This window comes from Primulina tabacum, chromosome 11 (genome assembly GCF_025594145.1).
Source record: "Primulina tabacum isolate GXHZ01 chromosome 11, ASM2559414v2, whole genome shotgun sequence".
NCBI lineage: Eukaryota > Viridiplantae > Streptophyta > Magnoliopsida > Lamiales > Gesneriaceae > Primulina > Primulina tabacum.
This window is the reverse complement of record NC_134560.1, coordinates 35,016,083-35,030,244: the sequence shown is the minus strand read 5'-3', so window position 1 is coordinate 35,030,244 and position 14,162 is coordinate 35,016,083.

Below are 14,162 nucleotides of genomic sequence, written 5' to 3'. Positions count from 1 at the left end.
ATCCTGCAAAGCAGAAATAACAATGCTCAGGATTGAACCGGCTATATCATCGATGAGAATAAACCACTTTGTACAAAAGTACATGAAAGGATTTATTATACAAAATTTATGCGAACACGGTTGGTCAAGCCCCAAGGAAAGCATGAGAGCCTTTAGAGTTGCCGGAGGGACCAATCACGAGAGGACGACTAAAGAAATTCAAGGAGGCACTACAGGGAATCATTAGCAGTCGAGAAGGGCTTACGAGCGAGGAGCAAAGTGCCGAATGGTTCTTGATGCATGGGAGTGAGTTTGGGAGTCATAGGAGCATTATTCAAGCACTAAATGTTGAAGAATCCCGAGAGCATCGCGCCCGGGCGGACACAAATTATCGCCCGAGCGCCACACCTACGTAGCAAATATAAAATCTGCGAGAGCCTCGCGCCCGGGCGGACACAAATTACCGCCCGAGCGCGACATCTGTGGTCACAAAAATAAAATTTTCGAAAGTCTCACGCCCAGGCGGACATAAGTTACCGCCCGGGCGGGTACAGTTTCGGAAAAAAATATTCTTTCCTTATTTTTAGCACTAGATAATTTGGTACTTTATCTTTTGATATCTTTTGAATTTGTAATCAATATTTGGACGAATTTTGGAAATTAATTGCAGATTATTGAATATTGAATTGAGTTTGTTCTTGAGTTTCTTTCAAACAACCAAAAGGTTTTAGCTTTGTTTCAAAATCAAACTTATCAAAGTTTTAACTTTGTGGCGTTTGTCGATCGTTCTTACGCAGATTGTCAAAGACGAGTTCTTTGAAAGTTCGTTCGAGTGTCGATTGTTTTTCTTGTGATTATTTATTGCTAAACCGTTCATAGTTTAGAGGTGAATATCACGTAATACTTGATTCAAAAGGTCGGGACAACAACAACGATTCCTTCTTCGTTATTGCATTGAGGGCGCGATTCTAAATTAATCGTGTTTGCTATTCTTACGTAAGTGGATTCATATCATTTGGTATCAGAGCTTTGGCTCATTGAATTCAAGTAAGTATCTTTCGTTCTTAAATTTTCAGATCTGCAATTATCCTTTTGTTTGTTTGTCAGATCTGCATCGGTATATCGTTCTTCGTCAGTTTCTGAAATTTTGGTGATCTTTTTTGTTGGGATTTTCGAGTAGTACTCGGCCTTGCAAAAAAAAAAAAAATACAAAAATTCCAAAAATTCAACATTATTTCTTTTTGGTATTTTGTTCTATTTTCTTTGGAGAGTCATATTCATTTATCTCTCACAATCAAAAAAAATATTTTATAAATTCAAATTGCTTGTCTACGCGGTCTAAGTGAGTCGATCACAATTGTTCACAAGTTGAACTTGATTGTTTGATATATACAAATACAAAGCTTGAGCACCTTTTTCAGAGAACTATCAAATTCGAGTGGAAACACTTTGAGTGCGAGCGTTATTTCTTTGGAGTGACTAGTGAGTATTTGTGTGAGCAAAAAAAATAAAAAAAATAAGAGAGGAGCGACGAGCGAATTTTCTTTGGAGTGACCGTGAGCATTTGGGTGCGGAATATCTTTTGTTTTCTACTAACGTTTTCTTCAGGTACAAATCTGAAAGTAAAATGGAGAGTGAGGTAGGATAAAGTTCAAACCAAGGGTTATCTAAGACTCAAATGGAGGCGTTGTTTGGACATTCCACTAGGATGATGAGGGTTGAGTTGGGGCCGTTACATGAGAGAATGAGTAGGCTTGAAGTTAGTACTAGTGGAGATAAATCTAAGCCTAAAGATTTGGGTAGAAGAGAAGAAGAGGAAGAATATGATTTTGGAGGAGAAGAGGAGAGCCAAAATGAGAATTGGGGTAGGAACGGACGAGGTAGAGGATTTGGGAGAGGAAAAAGAGAAGCCGAACGGGGTAGGTACAATGATGGGAATAGGGAGGATGATAATATGGGTAGTATTAAGATGAAAATTCCATGGAAAATCTGACCCGGAGGCATACTTATAATGGGAAAAGAGGGTAGATTTCGTGTTTGAATGTCACCACTACTCCGAATAAAAGAAGGTTAGGTTGGCGGTGGTTGAATTCCTAGACTATGCTCTCATTTGGTGGGATCAATTAGTGACCACTAGGAGGAGGTATAATGAGAGACCCATTGAAACTTGTGATGAGATGAAGAGGATCATGAGGAAGAGGTTTGTGCCCAATCACTACTATAGGGAGGTGTTTAAGAGGCTACAAATTTTGAGGCAAGGAGTAAAGAGTGTTGAGTACTACTATAAGGAGATGGAAGTAGTCATGATTAGGGCAAATATCGAGGAGAATAGTGAGGCGACGATGTCACGTTTTCTTTGTGGTTTGAACAAGGAGATTCAAGCTAAAGTGGAGCTTAGGCACTACTTGGATCTAGACGAGATGGTGCAAATGACCATAAAAGTGGAGCAACAACTCAAGAGGCGAGGAGTTGGCCGCACCAATCAAACTGGGAGTTTGTCATCTTCTTGGCAACCAAATGGGGCAAAACGTGATGAAAGTAAATTGGTGACCAAACCCAAGATTAAGACCAAGAAAGAAATGCCTAAGCAAGGAGTGCAAGGTAAATCTGAAACTCCTCTTAATCGTTCTAGGGATATTAAATGTTTTAGGTGTCAAGGGGTGGGTCATATTGCTAATCAATGTCCTAATAAGAGGGTGATGATCTTGAATGACTATTGTGAGTATGAGTCTCAAAGTGAGGGTGATGACGAGGGTGATGAGGATGAGATGCCTGCGTTAGAGGATCCTGATGAAGGATATGAGGCGGTTGTAGGAGAAGCTCTAGTGACTAGACGGATCATGAGTGCCCAAGTCAAAGAGGAGGAGATGAACCAAAGAGAGAACTTATTCCAACTAGGTGTTTTGTAAACCAAAAGGTTTGCAATATTATCATAGATAGGGGGAGTTGCACCAACGTGGCTAGTAGTGAGATGGTAGAAAAATTGGGTTTACCTACATTAAAGCATCCTCAACCATATAGGCTTCAATGGTTGAATGATTGTGCGGAGGTGAAGGTGAACAAACAAGTATTGGTTTTTTTTTTCGATTGGGAAGTATGTTGATGAGGTCTTGTGTGATGTAGTGCCAATGCATGCTTGTCATATCTTGTTGGGGAAGCCGTAGCAATATGATAAGCGAGTGACACATGATGGGTTCAAGAATAAGTATTCATTTGTATTGAAGAAGGAATCCATTGTATTACTTCATTTGTCCCCAAAGCAAGTGTTGGAGGACCAATTGAAAAAAAAGAAGAGAGATGAGGCCGAAAAAAGGAGTGAACAAAAAAGTGAGATGACCTTTGAAAGAAAGAATGAGATGTCTGAAAAAAAGAGTGAAAAAAAAGTGAGATAGCCATACAAAAGAAAAAAGAGAGGAAATAAAATGAGGCAAAAGAAAATAAGAGGAAAGAGGCCGAAAAGAAAATATGTATGGCCCAAAAAAGTGATTTGAAGCAATTGATGCACACACATGAATCACTTGTGTTGATTCTTTATAAAGAGATCCTCTTTAACACAAGTGATATAGCCAGGTCCCTTCTGAGCATTGTTGTTTCACTTTTGCAGGAGTTCGATGATATATTTCCGGAGGAGCTACCTCAAGGACTACCACCATTGAGGGGGATTGAGCACCAAATTGATTTTGTACCCGGGACTGCATTGCCAAATCATCCAGCTTATAGGAGCAATCCGGAGGAGAATAAGGAGTTTCAACGGCAGATAAGTAAGTTGTTAGATAGGGGTTTCGTGCGTGAGTCCATGTATCCTTGTGTTGTACCTGTTTTACTAGTTCCTAAGAAAGGTGGCTCATGTCGTATGTGTGTGGATTGTAGGACAATTAATAATATAACCATCAAGTATAGGCATACCATACCTAGACTAGATGATACGTTAGATGAGTTGCATGGTGCTTGTATTTTTAGCAAACTTGACTTGAAGAGTGGTTATCACCAAATTAGGATAAGGGAAGGTGATGAGTGGAAAACTACTTTTAAAACCAAGTATGGGTTATATGAGTGGATGGTCATGTCTTTTGGCTTAACTAACGCTCCTAGCACCTTTATGAGGTTAATGAACCATGTCTTGCGTGCATACATAGGAAAATTTGTTGTGGTTTACTTTGATGATATCCTAGTGTATAGCAAAAACTTGGATGATCATGTTAAACACTTGAGACTTGTGCTAATCACACTAAGGGAAGAAAGTTTGTATGCTAACTTAAAAAAATGTGATTTTTTACAAACAAACTTGTCTTTCTTGGTTTTGTGGTAAATTCACAGGGGATACAAGTGGATGAGGACAAGGTAAGTGCTATTCGATATTGGCCAGTGCCTATTACTGTTGGTCAAGTCCGAAGCTTTCATGGACTTGCAAGCTTCTATAGGAGGTTTGTAAAGGATTTTAGCACACTGGCAGCACCGATGACGGCGGTGATAAAGAAGAACGTCCCATTCCAGTGGGGCGAGGAGCAAGAGAAGTCCTTCATTACTATTAAGAAAAAATTAATTAATGCTCCTTTACTTGTTTTACCTGATTTTGCTAATACTTTTGAAATTGAATGTGATGCTTCAGGTGTAGGTATTGGTGGAGTCTTGATGCAAGGAGGACGGTCGGTGCGTACTTTAGTGAGAAGCTCAATGGAGCGGCGCTCAACTACCCAACGTATGACAAGGAGTTGTACGCCCTTGTGAGGACACTAGAGACGTGGCAGCTGTGGGGACCCGGACGCTAATCATCTTCCTAATCGTTCTTTGGGAATAATTGGGTCAATTAATTAAACTGGGTCTAATTTTTTTTTTTAATTGGGCCCTGTATAAACAAGTGTACAAATCTATACAACAAGTTATATTCCATTTTATTTAAATACACGATCAGTGCAATATCTACATCATGATCTAAAGTACAAAATCTGTTCAAAGTACAATCATAAACAAACTAGTGTCATCTCAATCACATAACCAGTGATAAACTACTAGTTCTACATCTAAGTCCGGAATCACCACTTTAATCACCATCTCTCATTCTCTTCTTGACCCTGATCATGTCCCACCTGTTGTCATGCACACATACAAACACAACAACAGCCGGATAACTCCGGTGAGAATAGAATTCTCAGTATAAACAATGTATACATGCAATGTATAAAATCATACACATTTATTAAAAGCATGAATCATAATCTGAAACATAAATCGATATAAACATGTAACATGATCTATGAAACATAATCGATACAAGTCTGTAAATCAAGCTCTGACTCTTATTCTTTGACTCGACTCAATCTGGCCTAGTCTAAGGATCCCGGTTGAATAAGAACTCAACAATTCACCTACTCTCCTCATCTAGATGGTGGTACATTCTTATTCCCAGACTTTGGTACACTATATCGAATATCTGCAATAGAAGCTGATCTGCATTCTAAGCAACATCGATATAAACCAAACGTCCAGTGACCTGGCACCTCTGCCAATAACTCTGTTACGACTTGGCACATCTGCCAAAGACTCTCTATATCAAATCAATCGTCTAATCCATGCTTTCTATAAATCAATAGAACAAGCATATATAAATGCAATGAATTCAAATATCTGAAAACAAGTAGCAAATAAGTATGTGGTTTTGGGAAACTCAAGTTCTATCTCACTCGAGTCATTCTCCCGGTTCAACATTGATTTATACCTTTCTTTTCGTAGTACAAAAGCTTGGCAACTCTAATCTATCTGCTATCGATTCTGAAGCTGTCAATATCAAATCTGAAATGACATTACCAATAGGCACAATATCAATATACAATCTCAAATCAATACTGAATCTGATCAATATCAATCTACTGATGTTTTGGCTGCATAACAGCACAATATCGATATCCCCGTCAACTCAACATCACAGATACAATATCATAACTCATAATCAATCAACAAATACAAGTCCAATATCAAATCTGTATAATCTGAAAATTCATAACAATTCCATCTACTGTCTGTTCTTCGATCTGATTTCGAATAGACGATTACTGATATCACCAGAACACATAATGATAATCAAATCACAATTCCTCCAATACATAAATTTCAAATCCTGTTAGAAATCAATGAAACTTACATCCTTGTGTAGCTCTTGGCGAGGGGAGCTCAGAAATATGTTCGGATCGAAATTCAGATCGCCGGCTTGTACATAATCAATTTTCTAAGCCTTGAGGACTTTGAGAAATTTTGCTCTGAAATTCTTTGATTCTTACTGCCGAGCTCTGTTGGAAAAGGAAGGAATTTGTACACAATGCATGGTGAAGACAAGTGTCCCACTCAAGTCCCATAATTGCACTTTAGCCCCTGAAGTCTTCACTATTTGCAATTTGGTCTTCAATAACTCTTTTTAATTCCATTTCAATCCTAATTAATTACAAAAACCGTGGAATCTAATTCATCATTCCAAAATTCATAAATTAAATAATCTCGGATTAAAATGATAAAATCTCAGGGCCTTACAGCAGCACTACTTGAGGCCTAGAGAGTTTGTGATTCATACGGATTATGAATCCTTAAAGCACCTTAAGGGTAACAGAAGCTGAACAAGCAGCATGCCAAGTGGGTGGCATTCATAGTGACATTACCCTACATAATCAAGTACAAACAAGGTAAGGAAAATGTAGTGGCCGAAGCGCTATCACGGAGGTACGTACTAATCTCTACCTTGGATGCAAAAATTTTGGGGTTTGAGCATGTAAAAGAGTTATATGTGCGAGATGAGGACTTTAAGGGTGTGTTTGAAACATGTATGCATGGTCCACATGACAAATTTTATTTGCTATCATGGTTTCTTATTTAGAGAAGATAAGTTGTGCATTCCTAAATCGTCAATTCGTGAATTACTTGTTAGGGAGGCACATGGGGGTGGTTTGATGGGATATTTTGGTGTGGCTAAAACTTTAAATGCATTGTATGAACATTTCTATTGGCCACATATGAAGCGTGATGTCGAGCGAGTATGTGATAAGTGCATAACATGTAGGCAAGCTAAGTCTAGGACACAATCACATGGATGGTATACACCACTTCCTGTCCCTAGTGAACCTTTGGTTGATATTTCTATGGACTTTGTCTTGGGATTGCCTAGGACAAAGAAAGGGAGGGATTCTATATTTGTTGTTGTGGATAGATTTTCGAAGATGACGCATTTTATTTCTTGTCAAAAAACTGATGATGCTTCTAACATTGCAGGTTTATTTTTTAGAGAAGTCGTTAGGTTGCATGGTATGTCTAGGACTATTGTTTCTGACCATGATGTTAAATTCTTGAGTTATTTTTGGAAGACTTTGTGGGCTGAACTTGGCATAAAATTGTTGTTCTCTACTACTTGTCATCTTCAAACGGATGGACAAACTGAAGTTATTAATAGAACTTTAGGAACACTTTTGCATGCTATTCTTAAAAAGAACTTAAAGAATTGGGAAGATTGTTTGCTTATAATCGTTGCATGCATTCTACTACAAATTATTCGCCATTTGAAATTGTATATGGTTTTGATCCTTTGACTCCACTGGATTTGATGTCTTTACCTATGAGAAATGTTAAACATGGATGGCAAAAAGAATGCTGAATTTGTTAGGGGTTTGCATGAAAAGGCCAAGGCCAACATTGAGAAGAAAGATGAGCGATATGCCAAGCAAGCCAACAAGGGGAAGAAAAAGGTGGTGTTTGAGAAGGGTGATTGGGTGTGGTTGCACTTGCGGAACGAAAGGTTCCCCGAGAAGCGGCGTTCGAAGCTACTACCTAGGGGTGATGGGCCATTTCAAGTTCTCGAGAGGATCAATGGCAACGCCTACAAACTCGACCTGCCAGGTGAGTATAACGTCAGTTCTATTTTTAAAGTTAGTGATTTGTCGTTGTTTGATGTAGGTGATGAACAAGATTTGAGGACAAATCCTTTTCAAGAAGGGGAGGATGATGCGAACACGGTTGGTCAAGCCCCAAGGAAAGCATGGGAGTCTTTAGAGTTGCCGGAGGGACCAATCACGAGAGGACGACTAAAGAAATTCAAGGAGGCACTACATGGAATCATTAGCAGTTGAGAAGGGCTTACGAGCGAGGAGCAAAGTGCCGAATGGTTCTTGATGCATGTGAGTGAGTTTGGGAGTCATAAGAGCATTATTCAAGCACTAAATGTTGAATAATCCCGAGAGCATCGCGCTGGCGGGTATAAACTACCGCCCGAGCGCCACACCTGCGTAGCAAATATAAAATCTGCGAGAGTCTCGCGCCCGGGCGGACACAAATTACCGCCCGAGCGCGACACCTGCGGTTCCAAAAATAAAATGTGCGAGAGTCTCGCGCCTGGGCGGACACAAGTTACTGCCGGGCGGGTACAGTTTCGGAAAAAAATATTCTTTCCTTATTTTTAGCACTAGATAATTTGGTAGCTTATCTTTTGATATCTTTTGAAATTGTAATCAATATTTGGACTAATTTTGGAACATAATTGCAGATTATTGAATATTGAATTGAGTTTGTTCTTGAGTTTCTCTCAAACAACCAAAAGCTTTTAGCTTTGTTTCAAAATCAAACTTATCAAAGTTTTAACTTTGTGGCGTTTGTCGATCGTTCTTACGCGGATTGTCGAAGACGAGTTCTTTAAAGGTTCGTTCGAGTGTCGATTGTTTTTCTTGTGATTATTTATTGCTAAATCGTTCATAGTTTAGAGGTGAATATCACGTAATACTTGATTCAAAAGGTCGGGACAACAACAACAACGATTCCTTGTTCGTTATTGCATTAAGGGCCCGATTCTAAATTAATATTGTTTGTTATTCTTACGTACGTGGATTCATATAAAAAATTCTCTATCTCACTCTTTTGGGCCTTCAAATTATTTTTATTTGGCCACTTTTTCTTTTTCATCTTTTATCTCCTTTTTTTTTTCCATGGTCATCTAACTCTTTTGTTCTCTTTTTATTTTCTAAGGCCATCTCACAAATTAAACTTCGATACAGTGTTACTTCGACTGCTATTCCTCCTTCATCTTTATCAAGCATAACTAATGAGCTCATGGGGGCTGTGGTACTGAACATGACTCCATTCCGAATTTCTTCAGTAATTATTTGGTGTACTTTGTGTGACAAAGATTCCAATATCCAGCTTCTTAACTTGCAATCTGAGAAAGAAAGACAGTTCACTCGTATTGATCATTTCGAATTTATTCTGCATCAGTTTAGCAAGTTTCTCGATGAGCTTTGAATTAGTGGATCCATATATAGTGTCATCAAAATAAATCCGAACTAATGTATAATTATTTTTACCAAAAGTGAATAGATTTTTATTCACTGAGCCAATGATCAAGTTAAAAATTGTGATAGAGTATCAAATTAGGCACGTGATGCTTGTTTTAAGCCATACAAAGCTTTATTTAATTTAAGCACATTATCATGTAAAATATGATTAACAAAACCTTGAGGTTTTTCCATGTATACTTCCTCTTGTAACAAGACATTCAGAAAGACACTCTTCACATCCATATGAAATACTTTAAAGTTTTTATAAAAAACATAAGCAAGAAAAATCGAACAACCTTTAATCTGATTACTGGTGCAAAGGTCTCATCATAATCAATTTGCTCTTCTTGTCTGAAGCCCTTTTCAAACAATCTTCCTCTGTTTCTGATTACACTTCCATTTTCATCAAATTTATTTCTATAAACCCATCAAGTTCCAATGACTCCATGATGATATGGTCTATGTTACCAAGTACCAAATCTTGTTTGTGTCAAACTAATTTAACTCATTTTGCATATCTTCAATTAAATTGTTATCTAATATAGCATCGATTTTCTTGGGTTTCAATTTTGAAATAAAAGCAACATGCAAGAATTCATTAATATTTTTTGTCTAGTTTTAAGAAGTGCAGAGGGATTACCGATCAACAGTGAGGGTATATGAGTTTTAATCCATATGTAACTTGGTCCAAGTGGATTGCTGTCAACAATGATTGGAGTATGATCAGTTAGGTTCTCCTCAGCCTGGTTCCCATCAACTAGATTCTCAACAATTTCAATCTCATTAGCTAGATTGTCATCAGCTTGAATATCATTAGTCCGGTCGAAGTCAGCCTAGTTCATCTGTTCTTCATTTTTTTGTACAGCTCACTGATATGAGATTTCCAGTTCAGGTGACTAATGAATCCTCTTATTTACATTGATTTCTTCCTCGTTGTCATTTGTCAGATCAATAAATTTCATCTAATTGATCAAATAAACTAGGTTATATCATCGATCAACTTAGTTTCATAAAAAATATGAAAAGTTTCTTCCACATTTAAATTTTTTATTAAATACACGAAAAGACTTACCGATTACTGAATAACCAACAAATATTCCAACATCGGATTTGACATCAAATGCGGAAAGATGAATTTTTTATTATTATGAACGCATAATTTATGGCCAAAAACATGAAAATAAGATAAGTTAGGTTTACTCTCATTCTATATTTCATATGGAGTTTTACCCGCCTGTTTTTGATCATGATTCTGTTATGTGTGTAACATGCTATGTTGATAGTTTCTGCCCAAAATCTTTGTGAAACCACAGAATTAGCAAGAATTGTCCTTCCAGCTTCCTTCAGAGCCATGTTCCTTCTTTCAACCACTCTATTGCGTTGAGGTGCTCTTATGGCAAAATACTCATGCTGAATTCCTTGATCTCAGTGTCTCGTCACTTCTGATCCTGATTATTGAGGTTGATTTCTCATATTGAACACTCTTAAGAAATTCAGTCGGTTGGGTACTAGTATAATTTAACCACTAAGAAATATCACTCAAGTAAATCGAGTAAATTTATCAACAATTACAAGTGTATATCTCATCACTACAAAACTGATTATAGGTATAGGTCCAAGAAAACCCATATGGAGCAGTTCTAAGCATCTATCAGCCAAATTTATACCTTTATTATTAAAACTAGATCGATTCTGTATACCTAACTAACATGTTGAACACACATGATTTTTAACAAATTCAATGCTAGACAAACCATCAAATATGTTTAGTTTATGTAGATTATTAATTAATTTAAAATTAAGATGATTAGGTCTTTTATATCATAACCACTGTTTATCATTACTAATAGTAGTAAAACAGGTTGGTGATGCTATATAATTACTATTCCAATCAATTACACAAGTGTCATCATTTCTAATTTCAGTTAACTTTATTTGATTATAAGCATCCTTAATCAAGCAGTTGTTCTTACAAAATTCAACTAAGTAACAATTATCACAAAGTTGATTGATACTAATCAAATTATAACACAAATTTTCAAAGAGTAATACATAATTAATTACTACTTTTTTCTATGAGTAATATTATATTTACCAACAGTCTTACCCTTAGCATTATCAGGTAATCTGGGTCCTTCACAGTTGATTAAGTCAGATAACAATTGGGATTGAAAGATGAACTCTATAGTGTATACCCAATACCAAACTTTTTTCCTTTATTAATCAGTTCGACATGATTTCTCAACTTGATGGGTAGAATTTTGATGCTCATATACTGGACTTCACAAAGTGAATATATTTCTCTTTGCACATGTTCATTTTCGACTGAGTACTATAGTTAGTGAGGTTGCTATTATTACTGCTGAAGCCGAGACCAATTTTGCCTCTTGAATGCCTCTACAACTCCTGCATCTTATCATGGCTTACTGACGACTTGTTCCAAATAATAATCAGTTTAATTAATTTCTTATTTTCAGAAATAAGCTGCTGAAGTTCATTCAATAATATTCCATTATCATTTTTCAGCTTTACAACTTCTGCCTTAAAACGTAACACTTCACTTGAATGTATCCAATTAGGCCCAGTATCATTGTCAGTTAACCTTGCTTTCTTTGCTTTCACTTCCTCGAATGATTGAGAAAGTTTCTTGTACTCTATTACCATGCCATTGAGTTTAGTGATGAGATCATCTCGTGAAAAATCAGTTGAGCTAAAGTCAAATACCTCATCATAGGTAGATTCCACCCCAGCATCGACCATAAGGTATTGTACCACATCTTCATCACTCTCACGGGTGGAGCAATCTGAATCTGATGAGTCAGTCTCAGAATCATCCCACTTGGCCTTGCTGTCTTTAGTCACCAGAATCTTTTGATTTATTCTATTTCTGAGCGGACTCTTGTCATCCTTGCACTTCTTTCTTCTTGTCATGAGATTGTAATTCTTTTTCAGTTGGCATAATATCATTCTTCTTTGGCCTGGTACAGTCGGCTATTAAATTCCCAACTTTCTCACACTTGAAACATGGATTGTCCTCATTAATGGACTCTTTCTTGTGTTGATTGCATCTTCTTGGGCTTTGGAATCTGCCCCAATTATTCCTTAGGAACTCGCAAAATTTCTTCACACACACTGACATTGCATCACTGCTCAACTGCTCAGCTGACTTCTCTTTTGAAAATATTTGTTCAGTAATTTCAGCAGCCATAGTCTTTTCTTTTTGGATGAAGAGTCACCATCAGTTCTCTTTTTCAGTTTGAATTCATATGTCTTGAGATGTGCAAACAGAACGTGTAGTTTTTGGTTGTTAAGGTCATTTGAATCTCGCATAGTCATTATTTTGACATCCCATTATCTTGTCAGTACCCTCATAACTTTCAATGTTATTTCTCGAATGCCATAATCTTTTCCAAGAGTAGCCAATTCCATAATGATATTGCTAACTCTTTCATCAAAGTCTGATATAGTTTCTCCGGCCTCCATCTTGATACTATCAAAGATTTGAATATCAACAGACAATTTGTTCTCTTTTGTTTGATCGTTACCTTCACATAGTTCTATCAATTTATCCCATATGTCTTTGGCAGTGGAATACATTTTAATATTGCTAAATGTACTTTTATCCAATGTCTTGTATAAGATATCCTTGATTACATTATCTAGGTTTCCTTTTTCTTGTCATCACTTGTCCATTACATTCTGGATTTTCAATCATCTGAGGGGCATCGTCAGAAATGGTAATGACGGTGCTTTCTTTCATACTTTATTGGTCAGTCTGTGATGAAGTATAACATATCATCATCTTGTGCAGTTAGATGGTCCTGCATCTCGATCTTCCAATCATCAAAGTATTCTTTAGAGAACATTGAGATTTTGCTGAATGAGATCATTTTAATAAATAGTGTAGAGACAAGAACTAACATGTTCTTATATCACTTGTTAGGATTGAAAATAAATTTAGAGGGAGGGGGTCATAATTTTTTCTCAACAAATATATTGGTTGGGTTAGCAACACTGAAATAAAATTATTGGCAGTTGGGTTCTCATTAAGTCAAGAATAAGAACTACGCGGAAATAGACTGATTTAGACTTGTCAGAAAAAAATGACTTGTAAAAACTCAGTTAAGTTATTGAATGAAAGGTAAAAGTAGGTAAACTGAAAAGTAGATTGACACGAGTTTGCTTCTGGATGTTCGAAGACTTCAATACTCATCAGTCTTCTTCCTCAAGGAAGTTTTTCGCTAAAAGACTTTGTTAATTACAAGCAATTTGAAATAACTAATTTCAGTAGGACTTGACACTACCTAACTGAAACTCTTAGTAAAATTCAATCTTAATCAACTTGAGCAGTCATATTTCTTACTCTCGATTATACAGATTTCAAAAAGAAATTCTAAACACGAATTGATCCTCAAATGATATGATAATTACTTATTGGCATGTGCTTGATATTATCAGTTTGGCTCGTAGAAAGCTTTGTCAAGAATATACAATTAATCAATTAATTCAATATATTCAGAGAGTTGGAGAGTTTAAGAAGCTTAGTCAAAATGATCTATGTATAGACTTCATTTACAAGAATAATATTTTTTGATCATATATCTGTTTCCAAATACATATGTCATTGTTATCATGTCATTGTATTTTTTAACATGTTCTGATAGTGTGTGTGAATCCTGACATTATGTTGAGAATCAATGACTGTTGGTACGAAAAACTTTATCCAATATTCCAGCTGTAATTTGATTCTTAATAACCGAGTATACTGATATTCTTCAGAAAATTTTTGGATTTGGGCTGACTGATCGATTGAAATAAACTGTCATTTAGGCTCCAATAGTTGTCGTTAGATCAGTTTTTCTATCCGTATCTCTTTTAAAC